Consider the following 23,198-nt stretch of genomic DNA (forward strand, 5'->3'; position numbering starts at 1 on the left):
CGTCATCTGCTCTATTTGGGTGTCCATACCCTGCCAAGTACCTTGTCGACGGGCTAACTGTACGAACAATCCCTCAGTGTCCTTGGTGAAGTAACTGCATCACTTCTTTTGCAAAGTTTTACGGCATACGTGACTGTCCACTGTCATTTTGAACCAGAATCACACCTTGCTCTAGCGAGGCTACGCCAACGTGCAAAGTATCGGCGCACAAATAATTCTTTGTGTTATGCAATGAGCGTGGCCAAGTTACGCGACTGTATTTTAGCAAAATGGTCAAATCTGAATCAGCTTCCGCGACCTTTGCAATTTTGTTATAGTTCAACGGAAAAGACAGAATCAATTCAGAGTCCTCAGCATCGATGTGACAACAAGATGCAGCAGAAACTTCAAAGCCTGTGTCAGGACCAATGTGTCCGCATTGTCATGTTGGGCTGTCGGACGATACACAATCTCGTACTCGAATTGAGACAACAACAATGCCCATCTTTGCAAGTTTTTCGTAGTTTGTGCAGAAACCGGTTCCGTCGGATGAAACAGCGACTGCAATGGCTAATGAAGTAGAATTTTCAGCTACATAAATAGTGGCGGAATCTGGTAACACCATACACAATAACGGATGCCTCTTTCTCTGTTTGTGAATTGTAACACTGAGCTTTGAACAACATTTCTGATACGAAAGCAATAGGCCTGTCTTGATGATAACCAAACCTGTGCTAAAGCTTTACTCCGATTCCGTAAGAGGAAGCGTCAACTTGCAACACAACTAGTGTGTCAGGATCAAAGTGAACCAAGCATCGATCACTTAGCAATGCATCTTCAAGTTTTTTAAAAGCTTCTTGGCACTCATCTGTCCAAACAAAGGGACGTTCTTGCGACGCAAGCGATGCAATGGAGCTGCGATTTGTGCAGCATTCGGTATGAACCGAAAGTAATAGCTCATTTTCCATAAGACTGACTGGAATTCTGTGACATTGTGAGGAACTGTAAGATCACGTATGGCTAACAAATATGACTGAAAAGGATGTACACCTTGACTGTCTACGACATGACAAAGATATTGCAACTCAGGTTTAAAAAAACACACTAGTCCAGTGTACACTTTAGTCCAGCATCAGATAAGACACGAAACAAAACACACAAGTTCGAATTGTGTTCTTCAGGTATGCGACCTGCTACGACAATGTCGTCCAAAGAGTTTGGACAGTTTGGTACATGAGCAGTCAGCTGTTACAAATATCGTTGGAAATTGACGGGTGCGGAAGCACTGCCAAAATGGAAACGTAAATATTTAAACAAGGCTAAACGAGCGTTCACAACACAAAATTTTTGAGATTCTTCACCTAGTGGTATTTGAAGATATGTGTCGCGCAAAAAAATTTTTGAAATGCGCCTAATCTGTCCATCAGATCCTCTAGGCGTGGCAATGGATAAGCATCATTCGCAATTTGTGGGTTGAATGTAGACTTAAAGTCAACACCGAGGAGAATCCGACCGAAAGGTTTGGGGAGCAAAACCAGTGGTCTTGCCCATTGACTAGCGTGTATGGGCACAATAGCTCCACCATCTTGCAATTCTTTAAGTTCACTAGCAACTTTGTCCTATAATGCAATGGGAAGAGTTATGGCCCGGCAAAATTTCGGCTGAGTATTGTCTTTCATAGTAATATGTGCAACAGAATTGTTAGGCTTGCCTAAACCTTCAGAAAGAAGATCTGGGGATTCTTTCAGCAAGTTAGCTATACTGTCTTTTGTATTGAATGCAGTCACTGACAACACATTGTCCTGAATTTGGAAGTCAAACAGCCCAAACGAATCAAGGTCAAACATGGTCTTACAATCGCTTGATTGTAGCACAGTGAAAATCACAGTTCACGTACACGAGCGATACGTGGCAGGTAGGTACATTTTCCGAGAATGGGAAAGCCATTATAAGCCGTCAGTTGCGTGCTAGTTTTAGACAGGCTTCGGGAACCTAACAGTTCGTATGTTTTACGATTCAGCAGTGTAACAGCGGCACCTGTATCCAATTGAAATTTCACACTTTGTCCACAAAGAAGCAAATGAATAAAAAGTTTGTTGGACTGGCGTAGCACTGAACAAACTGTTCGTTTGCTAGTTTTGCTAATGCCTGCAGCAGCATTTCAATACACTACATTGACTACATGGGCGCTGTGACTAGATTTTTGTGAGTGAGCAGAATTCTGTTCCGTTTCTAACATATGGATTAAACATAACCTTACTTGCTACAGGCGTAATACTTGGCGTTTGTGCTGAGAGCATAACTTCACTCTGTTTGCCGGTTTAGAGAACTGTTTATGTAGCGTGGAAAACTGTTTATGTGGCATGGTGCACGCACGCTGTTGCTGTATACTGGGCCGGTCGTAAGCAATGGACGACTCAACCAGACAATTTGGTGGCTCCTCAGATTTATCAGCCGAAATGGCACCTGAATCCTACTGATCTACCATTTGCACTACAAGTTGAAATGATAGTTCTGACTGTTTCAAAATCTGTTCTCTAAGTCTGACATCATTTTCATTGTATACGATTGCCTCATGCAATATAACATCTGAATATAAAGCACCACAAGCACATTTGAATTTGCATTTCCTCGTCATACCCTGCAAATCACTTGCAATAAGTTTTTTCTGACCTTTTTTGCAATTAAAGAATGGGTACCTAAGTGCCACAACATTCACTTGTTGTTTATAATAGTTAGTTAGTGAATTTACAACCTTTTCATAGGAAAGTTGACTTGTAGTTGGTTAGGGAAAAATTTCTGAATGAGGCGAAACACTGACCTTCCCACCATTGCCAAAAATTAATGTAGTTTCACAGTACCTGGTGTGCTGTGAGGAATTATGTGGCCTTCAAACTGTTGCAACCATGTGAACCACTCCTTGTGTTTGTCGTTAAACTGGCGAAAAGGCAGTATGGCACTCGACGCTACAGTTGTTGCCTGTTGCACAGTATTGGTTGCTTGATTGGCGAGTAGCTGCTGTACCGTGTTTAGCATTGTTAAGACTTGTTGCGACTGAAACTGAAACATCTGTGTTAGTTGCGTCGCATTTATCGCTTGCAGTTGAGGTGCCTGAGCAGGGGGTGGGAGAAGAGGGTTGCTCGTGTCAGGACAGGAAAGTGCGACAAACAGACAAGGCAAGCAATAAAAATAAGCACGGAAGCACGGAAGAAAATTTCTGCAACGCCCACATGAAAACACTTATTAGCAAAAATACTACAAGAGATACTGTTAAAACATGTAAACACACCCCTGCAAAGAAAAGAAGAGGTAGTATCAGCGCTTTTTCTCTAAAAAAAGAGTTTGAGGGTACTCCGACATGGGATATAATGCAGTGAAAATTAGTTGTAAGTGAAGCGTGAGATACCACTCGTCTGCTTTTAGCCATGACGTCATCAACATGTCGAACTACAAAATAAATGGTGTCGCACTCTTCAGTTTACTTTATAGCTCAAATGAAGCATGCGACACCGAGAAAAACACAAGAGAATGTGGTATCGAACACTTCAGTTTACATCACCTCAAATGAATCATGCGATTTGAGTGTACGCATATCCGTTTAGTACTACCATCGCCCACTATTAGCGGGTGAAGGCAGTACATGCTTGTCGAACTGGCTGCCAGCGATTCAGTTGTCGAAAACGGTTGCCGCAACTTCGAAATGCTTGAAACAGTCAATGACATCGATTTTCCCACCAAAAACTACAGTGGTATCGTTCGTATTGCAATTACCAACACAAAAATATGAAATAAAAGATTTACGTCCGTGAAATAAATCTTTGGCACTCTTCCAAGTTCTCAACAACGTAAAAAAGTTACTTTGTCGACCTAAAAGTTTAGGGGTAAGCATCCCCCAGCGTTCCCCCAGAAAAACAGCACTGAGTAGAATTAAGGCCCAGCAAGGCACGAAAGCCCACGAAAAATAAAATTTTGGTAGCCAGGCTGTGGGCTGCCGCTATGGGATCCGCTGACCTCTCGTCCACAAATGTTTAATTCAGCCTAGTCGTCAAATATGGAGTGTCGAAGAAACCTGCTTTCTCGGATCGGTAGACAACATACAAATAAATCGTATTCATTAGTTTTATTACAAAACGAAAAATATTTCAATATTTAACCTTGTGATTACACAGATGTGTCGCAAACAAAGGGCGACCTACGAAATAAACAAGCTTCTACAGCATAAACAATTTCTAAGTCGCTGTTATACAGCTGCCTGATTTTGAAGCTGCTCTTCAAGTGGGCTGCGACCAGTCGTTCGTGGCGCTTATGTCCTCTTCACGTAGGGGCCGCTGCTGTCGCGTTGTCGTCCTGGAGAGGGGTTAGCCAGCGTGCGGTTGGCTGACGTTTTCTCCACAGCTCTCTCTGCTCTAATGTTGCCGACAGGCGTGCTGACGTTTGCCTTTACACCGTAACATTATCCGAATCTCCAGGTATGTGACAGTGGTTTCAGAGTACTATAATAGTTAAGTTTTGTAGAACTGACCACCAAGAAATTCACTGTTACTGACTGAGGAAAAAATGTACAATGGAAAGGAACTGGCAATGATAGGGCCCCTAATAAGTTATGAATGTATATGTGTAGTCCGAGGCATGGAGAAGACATGTGCTGGCCGGCCGAGGTGGCCGAGCGGTTCTAGGCGCTTCAGTCTGGAATCGCACGACCGCTATGGACACTGATTCGAATCCTACCTCGGGCATGGATGTGTGTGATGTCTTTAGGTTAGTTAGGTTTAAGTAGTTCTAAGTTCTAGGGGACTGATGACCTCAGATTTTGATTGCTCAGAGTCAATTGAACCATTTGAAGAGATCATCACGTGTGGGGTGATTCAGTGGGGTGATTCAGAAGAAACACAAGTTTATCTTTCCTATCTGTATTGAAAAGCGGCTGGTCCCGGTGGAGGTTCGAGTCCTCCCTCGGGCATGGGTGTGTGTGTTTGTCCTTAGGATAATTTAGGTTAAGTAGTGTGTAAGCTTAGGGACTGATGACCTTAGCAGTTAAGTCCTATACGATTTCACACACATTTGAACATTTTTTGTGTTGCCATGTGATCTTATGATGATAGGCAGACTTGGGAGACCACCCGAGTGAACAGTGAAGTGCATCTGTTGTAATAGAATAGACGCACTGCGTGTTCAACACAGTACAAGTATTTTTGAGTGTTTATGTTTGCACTTTCAATAGAACCAAGCTGTGATTTGGATGCCAAACAGTGCTTCTTGATTCGATAAAAATATTGTAACTGTTTCATAATTCTGCCAGGGACAGACAGAGCGGAGGCTGATTAAAAGAAGTGATTCTACAGTTGCTCTTGTTATAGGCACTTCATTTTGCATAAGCTGACGTAAAACTGAGTCACCAAGCCAAGACACAGAGGATGTCCATAATTAAAGTTCCAATTTGAAAACGCTGTATATAGAGAATATCTGCTCAGAATGATGTCAAATTGTAAGGGTTTGCATGCAGCTCAATTTTGCTATATTGCTTTTGTATTCTGACGGCAATCCTTATGAACCCTGTTCACAGTTTTGTACATGGCTGCATGTTCGGACACCGTGAATAGTTACAAATGAAAGAAAAACAACCCACGGTCACTATATTTAAAAATTTCGTTTAAATATAGTGACCGAGGGCTGATTTGCTTTCAAATGTAACCCTGTTCAAGCTGTTTCAGAATTTCCACAAGAGACATCTGCGACGACTTCAGAACGCTTGCGTGAGACCACACTGGGGGCCGGAACACCAGAGAGCGCTAAACCTGTTTCCGACGTCCAACCGTCCTACACTGAGGTGGCAAAAGTCATGGGATAGTGGATGGCGGTAGCACCGCATTCACAAGGTATAAAACAGCGATGCTCCGGCGCAGCTTTCATTTGTAATCATGTGAAAAGGTTTCTGACGTGGTTGTGGCCGCACTAAGAGAATAAACAGACTTTGAACACGCAATGGTAGCTGGAGCATGTGTCATTTATTACGGAAATCATTAAGGAATTCAGTACTCCGTGATCCACAGTGCCAAGAGACTGCCGAGAATACTGTATTTCAAGGCCTTACCTCTCACGACGGACAACGCAGTGGTCGACAGCCTTCACATAACGACCGAGAGCAGCTGCGTTTGTGAAGAGGTGTCAGTGCTAGAAAGCAAGCAACATGGCGTGCAGTCGCAGCAGAAATCAATGTGGTGCATACAACGAACGTATCCATTAGGACAGTGCGGCGAAATCTGGCGCTAGTGGACAATGACCGCAGGCAGCCGACGGGAGTGCATTTGCTAACAGCACGAAATCCCCTACAGCGCCTCTCCAGTACACGTGTCCTTGTAGATTGGACCCTGGGCAACTGGAAAATCGTGACCTGGTTGGATGAATCCCGATTTCATTTGGTAAGAACTGATGGTAGGGTTGGAGTGTGACGCAAACCTCACTAAGGCCTGGATCCGAGCGAGGTGGCGCAGTGGTTAGTACACTTGACTCGCATCCGGTAGGACGACGGTTTGAACTCGCGTCCGGCCATCCAAATTTAATTTTTCAGTGATATCTCTAAATCACTCATGGCGAACACCGGGAAGGTTCCTTTGAAGGGGCAATACCGATTTCCTTCCCCATTCGTTACCCAATTCGAGCTTGTGCTCTGTCTCTAGTAACCTCGATGTCAACGGGATGATAAACCCTGACGTCCTTCCTTACTTACTTACTTACGAAGGCACGGACCCAAAGCGTAGACAAGGCACTGTGTAAGCTAGTAGTTGCTCCATCACGGTTGCGCTGCGTTTACGTGGAGTAGTTGCATCCTTTGGACCTTTGGCTACTTGGGGACCATTTGCACCCATTCATGGACGCCAGGTTGCCAAGCAACGATGGACTCTTTATAGATGGCAGTGTGGCAAGTCTCTGGGCAACAATGTTTGCGACTGATTTCAAGAACATTATGGATAGTTCGGCGAATGATTTGGCCATCCACATCGCCCTACATGAATCATATCAAGCATTTATCAAACATTATCGAGTGGTCAGTTCGTGGACAAAATCCTGCACCGATAACATTTTCGCAGAAACGGACAGCTATAGTGGCAGTATCGCTCAATAAGTCTGTAGGAGACTTTCAACGACTTTCTTAGCCCATTCCACGTCGAGTTGCTGCGCTACGACGGGCAAAAGGAGATCTGACACAATATTAGGAGCTATCCCACGGCTTCTGTAACCTCAGTGTGCTGTCTGGTATTCGGGAATAACGCAACCGTCGCGGCGTAGTATGTTCGCCACTGGTGTACAATGCCACGCAATGATCTTATCAAGCATTATCATAACCTCACAATTATCTAAGCACATTGATTTGGGAAGAGACAGCCAGCAAAAATACAGCGTTGCCCATTAAAACTGCAAGCACAATTACGTATGCCAAATGACGAAATGATACATATTTTGCGTATACAATGTGGCTCAATAATTTTGTAGGATACTTTCAACGACTTTCGTAGCCCATTCAAGCTGAAGCGCTACGACGGGCAAAAGGAGATCTGACACAATATTAGAATCAATCCCGTGGCTTCTGTCACCCGGCTCAATAATTCTGTAGGAGACTTTCAACGACTGAAACGTCCCCTTTGAACAATTATACCAGACTGTGCTTAAACTGACACACAATATTTTTAGCGCAACGCAATCTCACTTTCAAAAATCCCTACAAAAGAATGGCCCTGACTAACATTAACCTATACGTTTCACAAATCACTTACCTCACAAAAATCTTGGTTACTTGAACTACTGCAATACAGCGAGCGCCACTACTGCCAGCCAAATAAAAGATTCAAACTACGGAAGGCACTAACTACTGATAGGCATAGTTAGCAAATGAAAGATTTTAATAGAGAACAAACAATGTATTTACCTTAATAGTGTTGAAAAATCATAATATACATAGCAGCTCATGACATCCAGTCTTACAAATTTCCAAACTCCGCTATTTCTCTCCCCACATCCACCACTGCTGGCGGCTCACCTCCAACTGCGCAACGCTACGCGCTGTTCACAACCAGCTGCCGCTGCCCAACATTACAATGGCAGACAACAATGCAAACTAGCCACAGACTGCACACAGCACAGCCAGTGACTTTCATACAGAGCGCTACGTAACGTTGCCAATAAGAAAACATAAACAGCCTACTTACATAGCCCCCACGCTCCCCACAAAAATTTTACGAATTGTTTTGGGCAGTGGCCAATACAGATTTGGAAATTTTTTTTCATAATTACAATAACAAAGAAATCAAATGCACACACTTATTGATACAATGTTGGTCAAAAGCTAAAATTTTCTCAGTCCATAAAGACATTCCTGATCTTTCATCACAGTAAAATTGCAGTTTTTTTTCCTCAAAGTCTGAGCAGTAAAAGAAAATGCCCACGGAAGTAGTGGATTTCCATGCAGTCTTGAAGAAGTAGTGTTATCCTTCAACGGAAAGACAGTGCTGACTCTTGACATGCAGACAACAGAGAAAGCCCACAGCCGAGTCAGTCGAAGTTTTGAAGAATATTGGTAGGTAGGTCATCACAGAGCAGACCCACTGTAGTCCTCGTAGAGAGTATGGTATTGGCGGGCCACTAGAGGTGCAGACCCATTGCAGTCCTTGTAGAAATAATGGTATTGGTGGGTCACCAATGGCGCAGACCCACTGCAGTCCTTGTAGAAATAATGGTATTGGTGGGTCATCAAAGGTGCAGACCCACTGTAGTCCTTGTAGAGACGGCCAGCAGACATCTGTTGCGACTGTGCAGGTGCATAATCACCATCAAAGAGTCTTGCAGAGAATATAGCAAGTCCACAAACCACCACTTGTCCACTCACAAAAAAATTGTTTGAAATGTCCTTAGAACCAGCAATGCTGTTATCCAGTCCCTTGCTGAATTACCAACACATGTGCAAACACTAACAGTCTCTACTTCTCACATATTGTCCATATACTATGACCAACAGAAACGTGTGCAGTGAAATGTAACTTACAAGTTACTTAATTTGATGAATTGTTGTCAATTACAATTTTATAACATAAGAATACAATAACAAAGATACAAAATACATCATTAAAGAACATAACAATACAGATAACATTTGTAGTAACACAGGCTTTACAAAATAATAGAAATAAATATATACATCAGTGTTACAAAAATGATGACATAAGTACATACATAAAGATCAGAATAACTTTTGAAACATCACCTTCACATATGAGCAACAAAACAGAATAAATAATGTCTAAACATCTTTACAAAGTAAATAACATAGTATTAGAAAAATTCTACAACATAGCTCTCGTCATCTAAACACATAAAGACAGGAAAAACACAAATACACAAGGGTACACAAACACATAGAGGGATGACACAAAAGGAAAGGACAGGGTTTGTTTTACCGCAGTATTTTGCATGGAGATCTCCCATCGTTCACCATTATTCCCAAAAGTCCTATCTAAACCTGCTTTCTGTATTCTGTTCACATCCTCTTTCAAAAATAGTTTTTCTCCACTGTACACTACTTTTTTTTTGGCCAAAGCATTTTCTTATAGCTTCTCAATGCATTTCTTCCAATTCATCATAGTTAGTTTCTTATATAGTCTACCCCCTCTTAAGCTAACTTAAACCTACTGAGCTCAGATATATATACCAAGGGATGAGGCAATGCACGAGCACATAACAAACAGCAATGACAAAAATTTCTAATTGGCAAAGCAAGCAGCATAAATTAGCAAAGCAAATGCAGTATTACAACTAATATAAGGCAATGCGCAGTAAACAAGAAAAATAAATCAGTAGTAAAACTAGCTTAATACAATGTAAAATTCAGTAGGACTATGCCTGGCGAACAGCAGCAGCAAATGCAATAACTTATATCTAAACATGACATAGCTCAAGCAAAAAATAGTACACTAAAGACAATGCAGATAAGGGAAATGTATATTCACATCTTAATATCTATGTCATTAAAGTGGTGCACCACAACTTATTCTACAAAATAAATTACCAAGTACTTGAAAAGAAAATTATGAATGCAGTTCCTGTGAAGGTAAATGTCTTTTTGTTCTCCCTCATTTTTTTTAAAAAAATTATTATTTACTCGGTCTGTAGACAGAAAATATTTATATTAGTACATCAATAAAATTTTATTTTAACCAATGCTGCAGTGCAACTAGGAACTAGATATTAAACAAAATAGGCAAAGCAAGGCGTGAAATGTCATTCACTAGCCATATGGCATTTCATAATGCAGTAAACAATCTTTCAACTAGCAAGACAATAGACATGAAATGTTTCTCATCATTTCATTTCAGTAAATATCATAAATTAAGAACTCTACAGTGTAATCATGTTTTCAAGTTTGAGGGTGTCGTATTTACGATGCTTTCTTCAAAGGAATGTCAATAGCGAGGATAATGGCCTCTTTTTTTTTTTCTTCCCCCCCCTGTGCCTCTGAAAGGCACACACTAATGGCTTTTTTCCGGGCATCTGTTGTGCAGCTGGGTGCCCACGGCGCATTACGTGAAGGTGGTCACTTAACTTTCTTACCGAAATATTTACGACAGCAGTTTCCGCTACAGTGACAGTCTCATATACAAATATTTCACAGGTCAAGAATTTGTGTTACAAATCGGTAGAAACAAAATCCTATTGATATAACAGTGTCCAAAAAATTTTCGTCGGCATTGTAATACATTCACGCATTTACATACATTTCATAACTCTTAAAGTACGATTCTTGGTTTCCAACAACCTTTTTCATAAATGAGAGTCCCTAACCAATACTCGTTATTCCTTAACTTATTCGTTGACACTTCTTCAATATTTCATCATAACAGATACGTAGCATAATCAAATAACTCATATAGCATCAGCTTATTGATCATAAACATACCGCAAAAGCATAATACACATTGACATCGTAATAATAACAACATAACACCTCAGCCAAATCTCAAAATCGTCATAGCTTTCTGAATATTATAAAACCTAAGAAAAATTCTCTGCTCATTTCAAAAGTGTTATCTACCTCAAATGTACTTTAAAATCATGCTCCCTTACCAAATACATCATTCAAAGCTCTCTTAGTATCACAATGGTTCCAAAAAAATATGAACAGTTCATAAAGTACAGACGAAATAGAATTTCATAAGTGTGAAGTTATCCAACTGTGTGACTGCGTAAACATCTGTCACTGACGTAGTAAAAAAAAATGTTTGTCCCTCAGTTAAATGATCAGATAGCTGTGTAATTATGTGTTAGAGAAATATGGTACCGATGTGTAAAGTTGTGTAAGCAAATACCATATTAGCTAGGGCTCCTTGTGCTTGCCAAACACATGATACACAAAGTAAGCGTGTACCCCCCTGAGGATTAATGTAATTATACCCTCAGGTGTTACAGATTACAGCAAGGGAATGAAATTTATCACGGAAAACCTTTGTATCATTGTACTACAAATATCTTTAAAAATAAATGTTTTAAGTATAAAATTAATCACTCAAATACGTGTACTGTAGCGCTAAACTGTGCATCTTGTTATAAGATAATCTCTGTGGAAGTGTCGTAGTTATCGTCCTCCGAAAGCTAAGTTCTGCAGAAGGCAATGTACTTACCTCATCATAAACGTAAGTGAAATTCTATGCGTATAGATATCGTAGTTATTACGTACCTTACCATGATCAAAAAAGTACTATAATGTAATGTATTGTTGTGCTACGAAAAAATCCGTCTCATTGTAGCTATACCACAGAAGTTACTACTAAAATGTGTTTTACTTTCCAAAATAATACAGAAAAACTGTGCAGATATAAAACAGATACAGTGCAAAAGCAATAATATAAATTGTGTCACTCATAAGTAGTGTCGTGATATAATCGTGTAGCTGTCAAACAAACTAACCACTGTGTCATCTGGTATCTCACAGAAAGTACTTTAAATCCAGAATGTACACTCCTGGAAATGGAAAAAAGAACACATTGACACCGGTGTGTCAGACCCACCATAATTGCTCCGGACACTGCGAGAGGGCTGTACAAGCAATGATCACACGCACGGCACAGCGGACACACCAGGAACCGCGGTGTTGGCCGTCGAATGGCGCTAGCTGCGCAGCATTTGTGCACCGCCGCCGTCAGTGTCAGCCAGTTTGCCGTGGCATACGGAGCTCCATCGCTGTCTTTAACACTGGTAGCATGCCGCGACAGCGTGGACGTGAACCGTATGTGCAGTTGACGGACTTTGAGCGAGGGCGTATAGTGGGCATGCGGGAGGCCGGGTGGACGTACCGCCGAATTGCTCAACACGTGGGGCGTGAGGTCTCCACAGTACATCGATGTTGTCGCCAGTGGTCGGCGGAAGCTGCACGTGCCCGTCGACCTGGGACCGGACCGCAGCGACGCACAGATGCACGCCAAGACCGTAGGATCCTACGCAGTGCCGTAGGGGACCGCACCGCCACTTCCCAGCAAATTAGGGACACTGTTGCTCCTGGGGTATCGGCGAGGACCATTCGCAACCGTCTCCATGAAGCTGGGCTACGGTCCCGCACACTGTTAGGCCGTCTTCCGCTCACGCCCCAACATCGTGCAGCCCGCCTCCAGTGGTGTCGCGACAGGCGTGAATGGAGGGACGAATGGAGACGTGTCGTCTTCAGCGATGAGAGTCGCTTCTGCCTTGGTGCCAATGATGGTCGTATGCGTGTTTGTCGCCGTGCAGGTGGGCGCCACAATCAGGACTGCATACGACCGAGGCACACAGGGCCAACACCCGGCATCATGGTGTGGGGAGCGATCTCCTACACTGGCCGTACACCACTGGTGATCGTCGAGGGGACACTGAATAGTGCACGGTACATCCAAACCGTCATCGAACCCATCGTTCTACCATTCCCAGACCGGCAAGGGAACTTGCTGTTCCAACAGGACAATGCACGTCCGCATGTATCCCGTGCCATCCAACGTGCTCTAGAAGGTGTAAGTCAACTACCCTGGCCAGCAAGATCTCCGGATCTGTCCCCCATTGAGCATGTTTGGGACTGGATGAAGCGTCGTCTCACGCGGTCTGCACGTCCAGCACGAACGCTGGTCCAACTGAGGCGCCAGGTGGAAATGGCATGGCAAGCCGTTCCACAGGACTACATCCAGCATCTCTACGATCGTCTCCATGGGAGAATAGCAGCCTGAATTGCTGCGAAAGGTGGATATACACCGTGCGTCGTTATTGGGATTAGGAGACCTAACTTCTACAAATTCACCTTGTCGAGAGTGCCCTGCTCTGTTTGAATTTCGCCAGTTCTGATGGAATTCAGGTCTGTCGTTTTGTCGGTAGTTTACATAGTTTCATGTTTGTCGGTCATGTGGTGGAGAATTTCTCCCGGAATCGTAACTGTGCGCTGAACTGTTGCGTCTGAAGTTATTCTTTCTCCCTTGATAATAATTGTTTTTGTTCCCATATTGTCTGTTTCTATTGTAATCTCTGTCATATTCATTACTACGGAAATGCGATCTTTCTCTGTAACTATTATTACTCTGCCAACGGTTGTCATATGGGTGGTGTCTGTTTTGGTCACGATTTGCGTTGTAAGAATAGACTTGTCGTATCCAGTTATTGTTTCTGTCGTCACGGAATTGTGACGGATGTGACCTGTAGTGATTGTTTTCCTGTTTTCGCATCCCGCGACTGTCTGTGTCAATTTCTAATTCTTGTGAGAATCCCTGAAAAGCTTCAATGTCGTCTTTGCAACGTCCTGCCAAAATAATATTTCTTAAATGTTCAGGCAATTTCATTAAGCAAATGCGGATGAGTTCTGAGGGGCTGTATGGGTTTGACAGGTACTGATTCTTGTGCATCATGTCTTCAAAATATTTCACAAGACTTGAAAATTCAGATTGTTCGTAATATTTCATCATTATGATGTTATGTTTTACTCGGTCTCGTGTAGCTTGAGACCAATATGCTGAGAGGAAGGCATGATAAAATTCTCCTTCACTGTGAAAATAGTGAATGACCGATCGCATTCTTACAGCTGGTTCATTCTCTAAGTAGCCACACATTAATTCTAATCTGTGCTGCAATCACCAGTTGGGAGAAAAACAATGAGAGAATTGATGAAGCCATGCTCGTGGATGAATGTCGTTGCCAGAATTCTTAAATGTTTTGAATTTACGTGTAGTAATGAACAGCTTATAGTCAAAATCATCATGTCGGCGATTCGCATGTCGGTCATTGTTACGTCGTTTCGGCGGTTCCATCTCAAAATTCGGTGTACCTTGCCAATTTCTTTCATAATTTCCGAAGTGCCCTGTGTTATTATTTTGTGGCTGTTCCGTACTTCTATGTCCCTCTTCCCGTATTGGAGCGCGATTGTCCTCTGAATTACGTAATTCTTGTATTACCTGTGTCAGCTGATCTTGTACTTCCCCGATTTCTCTTTGGTGTTGCGTATTAATTTGATTCTGTTTTTGTTTGAATTTCCTAAGTTGTTCGCACTCTTCTGTGTCATTGAAGACTACCGGTTTTGTGTCATTCAGACTATCATCTACCTTCGTAGATAAATTATTTAGCTGATCCGAAAGTTCAACTACTTTCTCTGATAATGAACTAATTTCCTCCATGTGTCTTTCTGAACCAATTTTCAGAGTATCTACTGTGTCCTTTAAGTTTTGTTGAGTTTTTGCAAGTTGCGTAACTGAATCGGTAGATACAACTGAGTCAATTTTAGCTTGCAAGGTCTCATGATTTTCATAAACAATAGTTTGCAGTTCTTTTATTGCTGCTTCGTGATTCTGTAATGCATTTTCATGCCGCGAAAAAATAGGCTGAAAATGATCACTAATCTGTGTTTTTACGTCATTACAGACTTTTTGACATTTCGATTCAATGTTATGTAATTCAGTAGTTAAATCTTCACGTGTCTGTTCAAGCGTGGTAACTTTTGCAGCTTTTGCTGTGTTTGTCTCTGATTTTGTTCCATTGTGTCTAACTGTTGCTGTGTTTGCTCTGATTTTGTTCCATTGTGTCTAACTTTTGAAGATTTTGTTCCATTATGTCTAACTTTTTAAGCTTTTGCTGTGTTTGTCTCTGATTTTGTACCATTGTGTCTAACTTTTGAAGCTTTTGTCCCATTTGTTGCATTAATTGTAATAACAATGCACTGGTGTCTGAAACATGTTCCTCAGTGCTTTTCGGCAGTGAATTTGCACCGGCAACATTCACATTTTGACAAGTGGAAAATGTGTCTTGACCCATTTGAGAAAACGGTGAGAACCCAAAACCTGAGTCTACAGTATTTGCAATATTTTGTTCTGTCATTCGCGATTCCTGAGGCGAGCTGTTGCCGACCGATCGATCGATAATGCTTCCCTGTTCACTAACTGTTTCACTGTCTACACCATTATTTGACGCCCGCTCCATTTCCCTATGCACAGTTACCAAATTACTACTTGGAATGTCTGTTAATTTATTACACAGTGGTGCTGGTAAGATACGCTCGTCATCACTATTATTTCTCAGTTTACTTTGGAGCCTAGTGTTACGTTTTTCACACGCCATTATCGTCACAATATTTCACACGATAACACAGCAAAGCACAATTTGAAGAGCAAAAATAAGAGAACACATTAACATAGCACTTAGAATAATATCTAGTTAATTGCAAGCGCAGCTGTGAAATACTTGTTGCAAATTTACATGCGTGCCACACCTGTTTTAATGTACAACAATGAAAGACTGCAACTACAAAGGAGATTCTCTCTACAATTAGACGCTAGCAATAAACAAAATCTACACTAATTACACAAACTACAAGAAAAAAATCAGAAGATTCCAGTGAGGTATCCTCGGCTAAGGGTCGACATATGAAAAGTCCCATTTCAACAATTATACCAGACTGTGCTTAAACTGACACACAACATTTTTAGCGCAACGCAATCTGACTTTCAAAAATCCTTACAAAAGAATGGCCCTGACTAACATTAACCTATACGTTTCACAAATCACTTACCTCACAAAAATTTTGGTTACTCGAATTACTGAAATACAGCGAGAGCCACTAATGCCAGCTAAATGAAAGATTCAAACTACGGAAGGCACTAACTACTGATAGGCATAGTTAGCAAATGAAAGATTTTAATAGAGATTAAACAATGTATTTACCTTAATAGTGTTGAAAAATCATAATATACATGGCAGTTCATGACATCCAGTCTTACAGATTTCCAAACCCCGCCATTTCTCTCCCCACATCCACCACTACTGGCGGCTCACCTCAAACTACGCAACGCTACGCGCTGTTCACATCCAGCTGCCGCTGCCCAACATTACAATGACAGACAACAATGTAAACTAGCCACAGACTGCACACAGCACAGCCAGTGGTTTTCATACAGAGCGCTACGTAACGTTGCCAATAAGAAAACATAAACAGCCTACTTGCACGACTTTCGAAGCCCATTCCACTCAAGCTGATGCGCTACGACGGGCAAAAGGAGATCTGACACAATATTAGAATCAACCACGTGGCTTCTGTCACCTCAGCGTACCGTCTGGAGATCGGGAATAACGCAACCGTCGTGGCATAGTATGTTCGCCACTGGTGGGCAATGCCACCCAATGATCTTCTCAAGCATTATCATAACATCACAATTATCTAAGCACATTCATTTGGAAGAGACAGCAAGCAAAAATACAGCATTGCCCATTAAAACTGCAAGCACAATTACGTATGCCAAATGACGAAATGATACATATTTTGCGTATACAATGTGGCTCAATAATTCTGTAGGAGAATTTCAACGACTTTCGTAGCCCATTCCACTCAAGCTGATGCGCTACGACGGGCATAAGGAGGTCTGACACAATATTAGAATCAATCCCGTAGCTTCTGTCAGCAGTCTCAATAATTCTGCATGAGACATTCATCGACTTTCGTAGCCCATTCCACTCAAGATGAAGCGCTACGACGGACAAAAGGACATCTGACCCAATATTAGAATCAATCCCGTGGCTTCTGTCACCTCAGCGTACCGTCTGGAGATCGGGAATGACGCTACCGTCGTGGCATAGTATGTTCGCCACTGGTGGGCAATGCCACCCAATGATCTTATCAAACATCTATCATAACATCACAATTATTTAAGCACATTGATTTGGGAAGAGACAGCCAGCAAAAATACAGCGTTGCCCATGAAAACTGCAAGCACAATTACGTATGCAAAATGACGAAATGATACATATTTTGCGTATACAATGTGGCTCAATAAATCTGTAGGAGAGTTTCAACGACTTACGTGGCCCATTCCACTCACGCTGATGCGCTACGACGGACAAAAGGACATCTGACACAATATTAGAATCAATCCCGTTGCTTCTGACACCTCAGCGTACCATCTGGAGATCGGGAATAACGCTACCGTCGTGGCATAGTATGTTCGCCACTGGTGGGCAATGCCACGCAATGATCTTCTCAAGCACTATCATAAAATCACAATTATTTAAGGACATTGATTTGGGGAGAGACAGCCAGCAAAAATACAGCGTTGCCCATGAAAACTGCAAGGACAATTACGTATGTCAAATGACGAAATGATACATATTTTGCGTATACAATGAGGCTCAATAATTCTGCAGAAGAGTTTCAACGACTTTCGTGGCCCATTCCACTCAAGCTGATGCGCTACGACGGGCAAAAGGAGATCTGATACAATATTAGAATCAGTCCCGTGGCTTCTGTCACCCGGCTCAATAATTCTGTAGGAGACTTTCAACGATTTTCGTAGCCCATTCCACGTCAAGCTGATGCGCTACGACTGGCAAAAGGAGATCTGACACAACATTTGGTTCAATCCCGTGGCTTCTGTCACCTCAGCGTACCATCTGGAGATCGGGAATTACGCAACCGTCGTGGCATAGTATGTTCGCCACTGGTGGGCAATGCCACGCAATGATCTTCTTAAACACTATCATAACATTACGATTATTTAAGCACATTGATTTGGGAAGAGACAGCCAGCAAAAATACAGCGTTGCCCATGAAAACTGCAAGCACAATTACGTATGCCAAATGACGAAATGATACATACTTTGCGTATACAATGTGGCTCAATAATTCTGTATGAGACTTTCAACGACTTTCGTTGCCCATTCCACTCAAGCTTTTGCGCTACGACGGGCGTAAGGAGATCTGACAAAATATTACAAACAATCCCGTGGCTTCTGTCACCCGGCTCAACAATTCTGTATGAGACTTTCAACGACTTTCGTAGCCCATTCCACTCAAGCTGATGCGCTACGACGGGCAAAACTAGATCTGACACAATATTACAATCAATCCCGTGGCTTCTGTCACTTCAGCGTACCGTCTGGAGATCGGGAATAACGCAACCGTCGTGGCATATTATGTTCGCCACTGGCAAACAATGCCACGCAATGATCTTCTCAAGCGTTAGCGTAACATCACAATTATCTAAGCACATTGATTTGGGAAGAGACAGCCAGCAAAAATACAGCGTTGCCCATGAAAACTGCAAGCACAATTACGTATGCAAAATGACGAAATGATACATAAAATGCGTATACAATGTAGTAGACAAAATTCATAATTACATCTGTAGCTGATTCGTCGTTGTGCAGGTTAGCAATTTTAGTACATAGAGCGACCTCTTTAAGTCAATCAGAACATACGTAAAAGGCTATAATAGGAAGGCCTGAAGTAGTTCAGATTCTTTGATAAGTTATTTGGATCAGTCACGGTAGTGTGAACGCAAGTTTGCAGCGTCGGAAGACCTGTCATTCCTTAATAATACTTGAAAACTACGAAATATGTGGACTTTTTTAGTTTTGTCTTATAAACTATGCCTTTAGCCATTTAATAATTGTTATCATTGTTAAATTACCTTAAAGACGTATACATTTAAGTACAATAGCAGCTCTATACTTGCAGCATTTCCGAGATACGGAATTTCACACATTGGCTTTTTTTTTTTACCAAAAATGAATCTTGTTTCGGGATGAATATCGGCAAACCACTATCCTGCGAGAAAAGTAGTGCACTAAAGTTGTAGCAAATTTTATTGATTTTCATTCAAGCACATAATGATGACTCCTGGCCCATTAGTTCTTCTGACCTCGCAAAAAAAACAGAAAATTAAATTTTTGGATAAATGAGCCTAAACACTTCCTGTAACAAATTATGGTCTTTCAACGGAAAAAATGCATAGTAAAGTCTTTAAATGCTGGATTGTCTGTTTACAAGATTTGCATGTATTATAAAAACTGAAACTTCTTGTAAATTCACTTCAATGGGGACAAGTAAAGTTACGTCTTAGCTTGTTTATATTGTTGTAATTCCGACCTATTTATCGCAGCAATAGGTTACTCGCAGTACCAAAAGTTAAGGGGGTCCCAAATTTTGAAAATATAGTTATCTAGTCAGTGAATTTATGTTTTAAAATTTTAAAAGATATTTGTTGTTTGTAACGAATTTTTCTACCAGGTGGTACAAATTGTTTAAAATTTTTTTCAATTAAACTTTATCCAAATATTTTAAGGCTTAGGAGTAGATGTCAGTTTTCTTAGTGAATCTCATATTCAAATTTTCAGGTTCAAGACCTTATTTAAACAATAATCGCACTTTAAGAAGTATGTTGTGAGTAAAAACCAAGAACGATTAACTAAATTTGTATTTCTTTGATTTTTTAGTGTTGGCATATAGTAACTAGCGCATCCCTTGATAACACACATTATCGAAAATGTGCTAAGAGTTATTTTCATGTTCATAACACTACTAACACGTAAGTACATATTCGTAAACTGCATTAACGATTTTTTTTTAATTTATGTCTTGGGTGAGCATAAAGAAAGCCCTTCTCCCTTTGTAATGCGTTTTATGGAAAATGTGTTCGTATTGCTAGGTTGAAAGCTCTGCTGCCTATACTTCAACCCAGTTAACTTTTCAGTCGCATTCTGTGCTCCACTCTGTGAGTTTCTCTGTGAGTCAGGCATTAGTATTATATGTCGAAGAGCACAGTGATGAAAGAAAGTAGTGAGATTTAGCAAAGTGAAGTAAGTGTGCAGCGTAGCCTTAAGGAAAGCCAACAGGTTTTACAAGCGTTAAATGAGGTTGCTGTGAACGATGTGTATGGGAAGAGGTACTCCGTTCACAGCAATGTTGCGGCGACTGTTCGTTGTGGAGGCGATACAATTCGTGAATCATCGTGCTCAGTGTTACGAAGAGGATCCATGGACATTCGAAACATTTGTTTCCTCTGTAGAGATAATATAACTTAGAAGCCCTAAAAGCACCAAAAGAAACTAACTCGATCACGAAAGTATAAGTGCACCAAGTGAAATCATTAGTTGCAAAGGAAACGATGTTTAATGTGGTAAATCGTCGATGTGATCAATGGCTACGATATAGATCGCCTTGCATCTGTGGTTGATCTAGTAGCTACTGATTCACAAAAAATTGTACTGCAAGACAACAATTCTTAGACTAAGAAGAGAATACTGAGACTCAAAAAATATCGCGAATTTCATGGACTATATTTGTGTAAACATTGATGAAAACAGGGAAGAATGTCAGTTCTCTTTAAATGATCTTGGTAGAGTAAATAAAAAGCGAATATTAGCCTACTATAAGAACTGTCAACAATCACTTCATGAAAAGGAACGACGATAGGGTGACAATTGCAGAGGTCGATCGCGGTCGAGGTCATCACGTAGTCCTTTATTTCACAGACGCTGGACAAAACATTCTCTAATGGCAACTGGTAGAAGGAGAGAAGGAACAAGCCTGCAGAAGAGCGGATGAAAGTGGTTAAGTCAGCTGTCAAGGCTCGAACGCTATCCCCATCTGATGATTTCTTGCAATAAAATGATTTTAGCGTTCCTGACTATATGAAAATCTTACTTGAGATCTTCTCGATCAAGGATAAGCGCCATTCTCTGAATAGACAGAAATAAAAATGTGCTTCAGTCGCTTATGCAATCTTTTCTCCATTGAAAACTATTCTAGGTACCTAACTACGCAAGACATCTGGCTCGATGATCTTGGTAACCTCTGTGCAGCAATTGTATTATCCTACAGTTACAGTGAAGTAAAGCTTTCTGAAGGTTCAGCGATTGGGCAGAGAGAAGGATCACCATCGATTAAAAAAAGAGGTGTTTATATAATGCGTCTTTGAAAACGCTGATCTAAACATCTTCCATGAAATGAGTGGCATCACGATCATTACCCCTCCTTACGATGCACTGCCAGACAAACCAACACCCGTTTGAAGATGAATGCTTCAGTTGATAGGATAAGTTCTTATTTTGACTCATGAGTCCAACACTGCGGCATGAGAATTTTCTGCTATCCCAGTCGCCGATGCGACTGAAAGCCTCAAGCTGATGCTGACATGCTGACCATAGCCACTAATTTGCTGTGATTGTTTGGAAAAACCTTCAGCATCGTTGGACCTCTGGCATTCGAAGCAAGAATGGGTTCATGCAACAAGTAAGGAATACTTTTGATTTCTAGTACTCAAAAGTTCTCTTTCTCCCATCCACTCACGCTCCACTCATAGACTATGACACCACACTGACATATCTTCTAGTGGAAAGTTCAAAAACCAAAACCCATGATCAAAAGACCTACTTTGTATCATATCAGCAACTACTGAACATGGAAGGTGGAGATATCGTTGAGAACTGCAACATTCCGATTTGAGTACCATGGTAGCGAGGTTAGGTTGTTCTCACCTATCTACACTACTGGCCATTAAAATTGCTACACCACGAAGATGACGTGCTACAGACGCGAAATTTAACCGTCAGGAAGAAGATGCTGTGATATGCAAATGATTAACTTTTCAGAGCTTTCACACAAGGTGCTGGCATGAGGAAAGTTTCCAACCGATTTCTCATACACAAACAGCAGTTCACCAGCGTTTCCTGGTGAAACGTTGTTGGTTCAAATGTCTCTGAGCACTTTGGGACTTAACATCTGTGGTCATCAGTCCCCTAGAACGTAGAACTACTTAAACCTAACTAACCTAAGGACATCACACAACACCCAGTCATCACGAGGCAGAGAAAATCCCCGGGAATCGAACCCGCCCGCATCTCGTGGTCGTGCGGTAGCGTTCTCGCTTCCCACGCCCGGGTTCCCGGGTTCGATTCCCGGCGGGGTCAGAGATTTTCTCTGCCTCGTGATGGCTGGGTGTTGTGTGCTGTCCTTAGGTTAGTTAGGTTTAAGTAGTTCTAAGTTCTAGGGGACTTATGACCACAGCAGTTGAGTCCCATAGTGCTCAGAGCCATTTGAACCATTTGAATCGAACCCGGGAACCCGGCCGCGGGAAGCGAGAACGCTACCACATGACCACGAGCTGCGGACAAACGTTGTCCTCGTGTAAGGAGGAGAAATGCGTGCCATCACGTTTCCGACTTTGGTAAAGGTCGCATTGTAGTCTTTCGCGATTGCGGTTTATCGTATAGCGACATTGCTGCTCGCGTTGGTCGAGATCCAATGACTGTTAGCAGAATATGGAATCGGTGGGTTCAGGAGGGTAATACGGAACGCCGTGCTGGGTCCCAACGGCCTCGTATCACTAGCAGTCGAGATGACAGGCATCTTATCCGCATGGCTGTAACGGATCGTGCAGCCACGTCTCGATCCCTGAGTCAACATATGGGGACGTTTGCAACACAACAACCATCTGCACGAACAGTTCGACGACGTTTGCAGCAGCATGGACTATCAGCTCGGAGACTATGGTTGCGGTTTCCCCTGACGCTGCGTCACAAAAAATCAAATGGCTCTGAGCACTATGGGACTTAACATCTCTGGTCATCAGTCCCCTAGAACTTAGAACTACTTAAACCTAACTAACCTAAGGACATCACACACATCCATGCCCGAGGCAGGATTCGAACCTGCGACCGTATCAGTCGCGCAGTTCCGGACTGTGCGCCTGAACCGCTAGACCACCGCGGCCGGCGACGCTGCGTCACAGACAGGAGCGCCTGCGATGGTGTACTCAATGACGAACCTGGGTGCACGAATGGCAAAACGTCATTTTGTCGGATGAATCCAGGTTCTCTTTACAGCATCATGATGGTCGCATCCGTGTTTGGCGACATCGCGGTGAACGCACATTGGAAGCGTGTATTCGTCATCGCCATGCTGG

This window comes from Schistocerca piceifrons, chromosome 2 (genome assembly GCF_021461385.2).
Source record: "Schistocerca piceifrons isolate TAMUIC-IGC-003096 chromosome 2, iqSchPice1.1, whole genome shotgun sequence".
Taxonomy (NCBI): Eukaryota; Metazoa; Arthropoda; class Insecta; order Orthoptera; family Acrididae; genus Schistocerca; species Schistocerca piceifrons.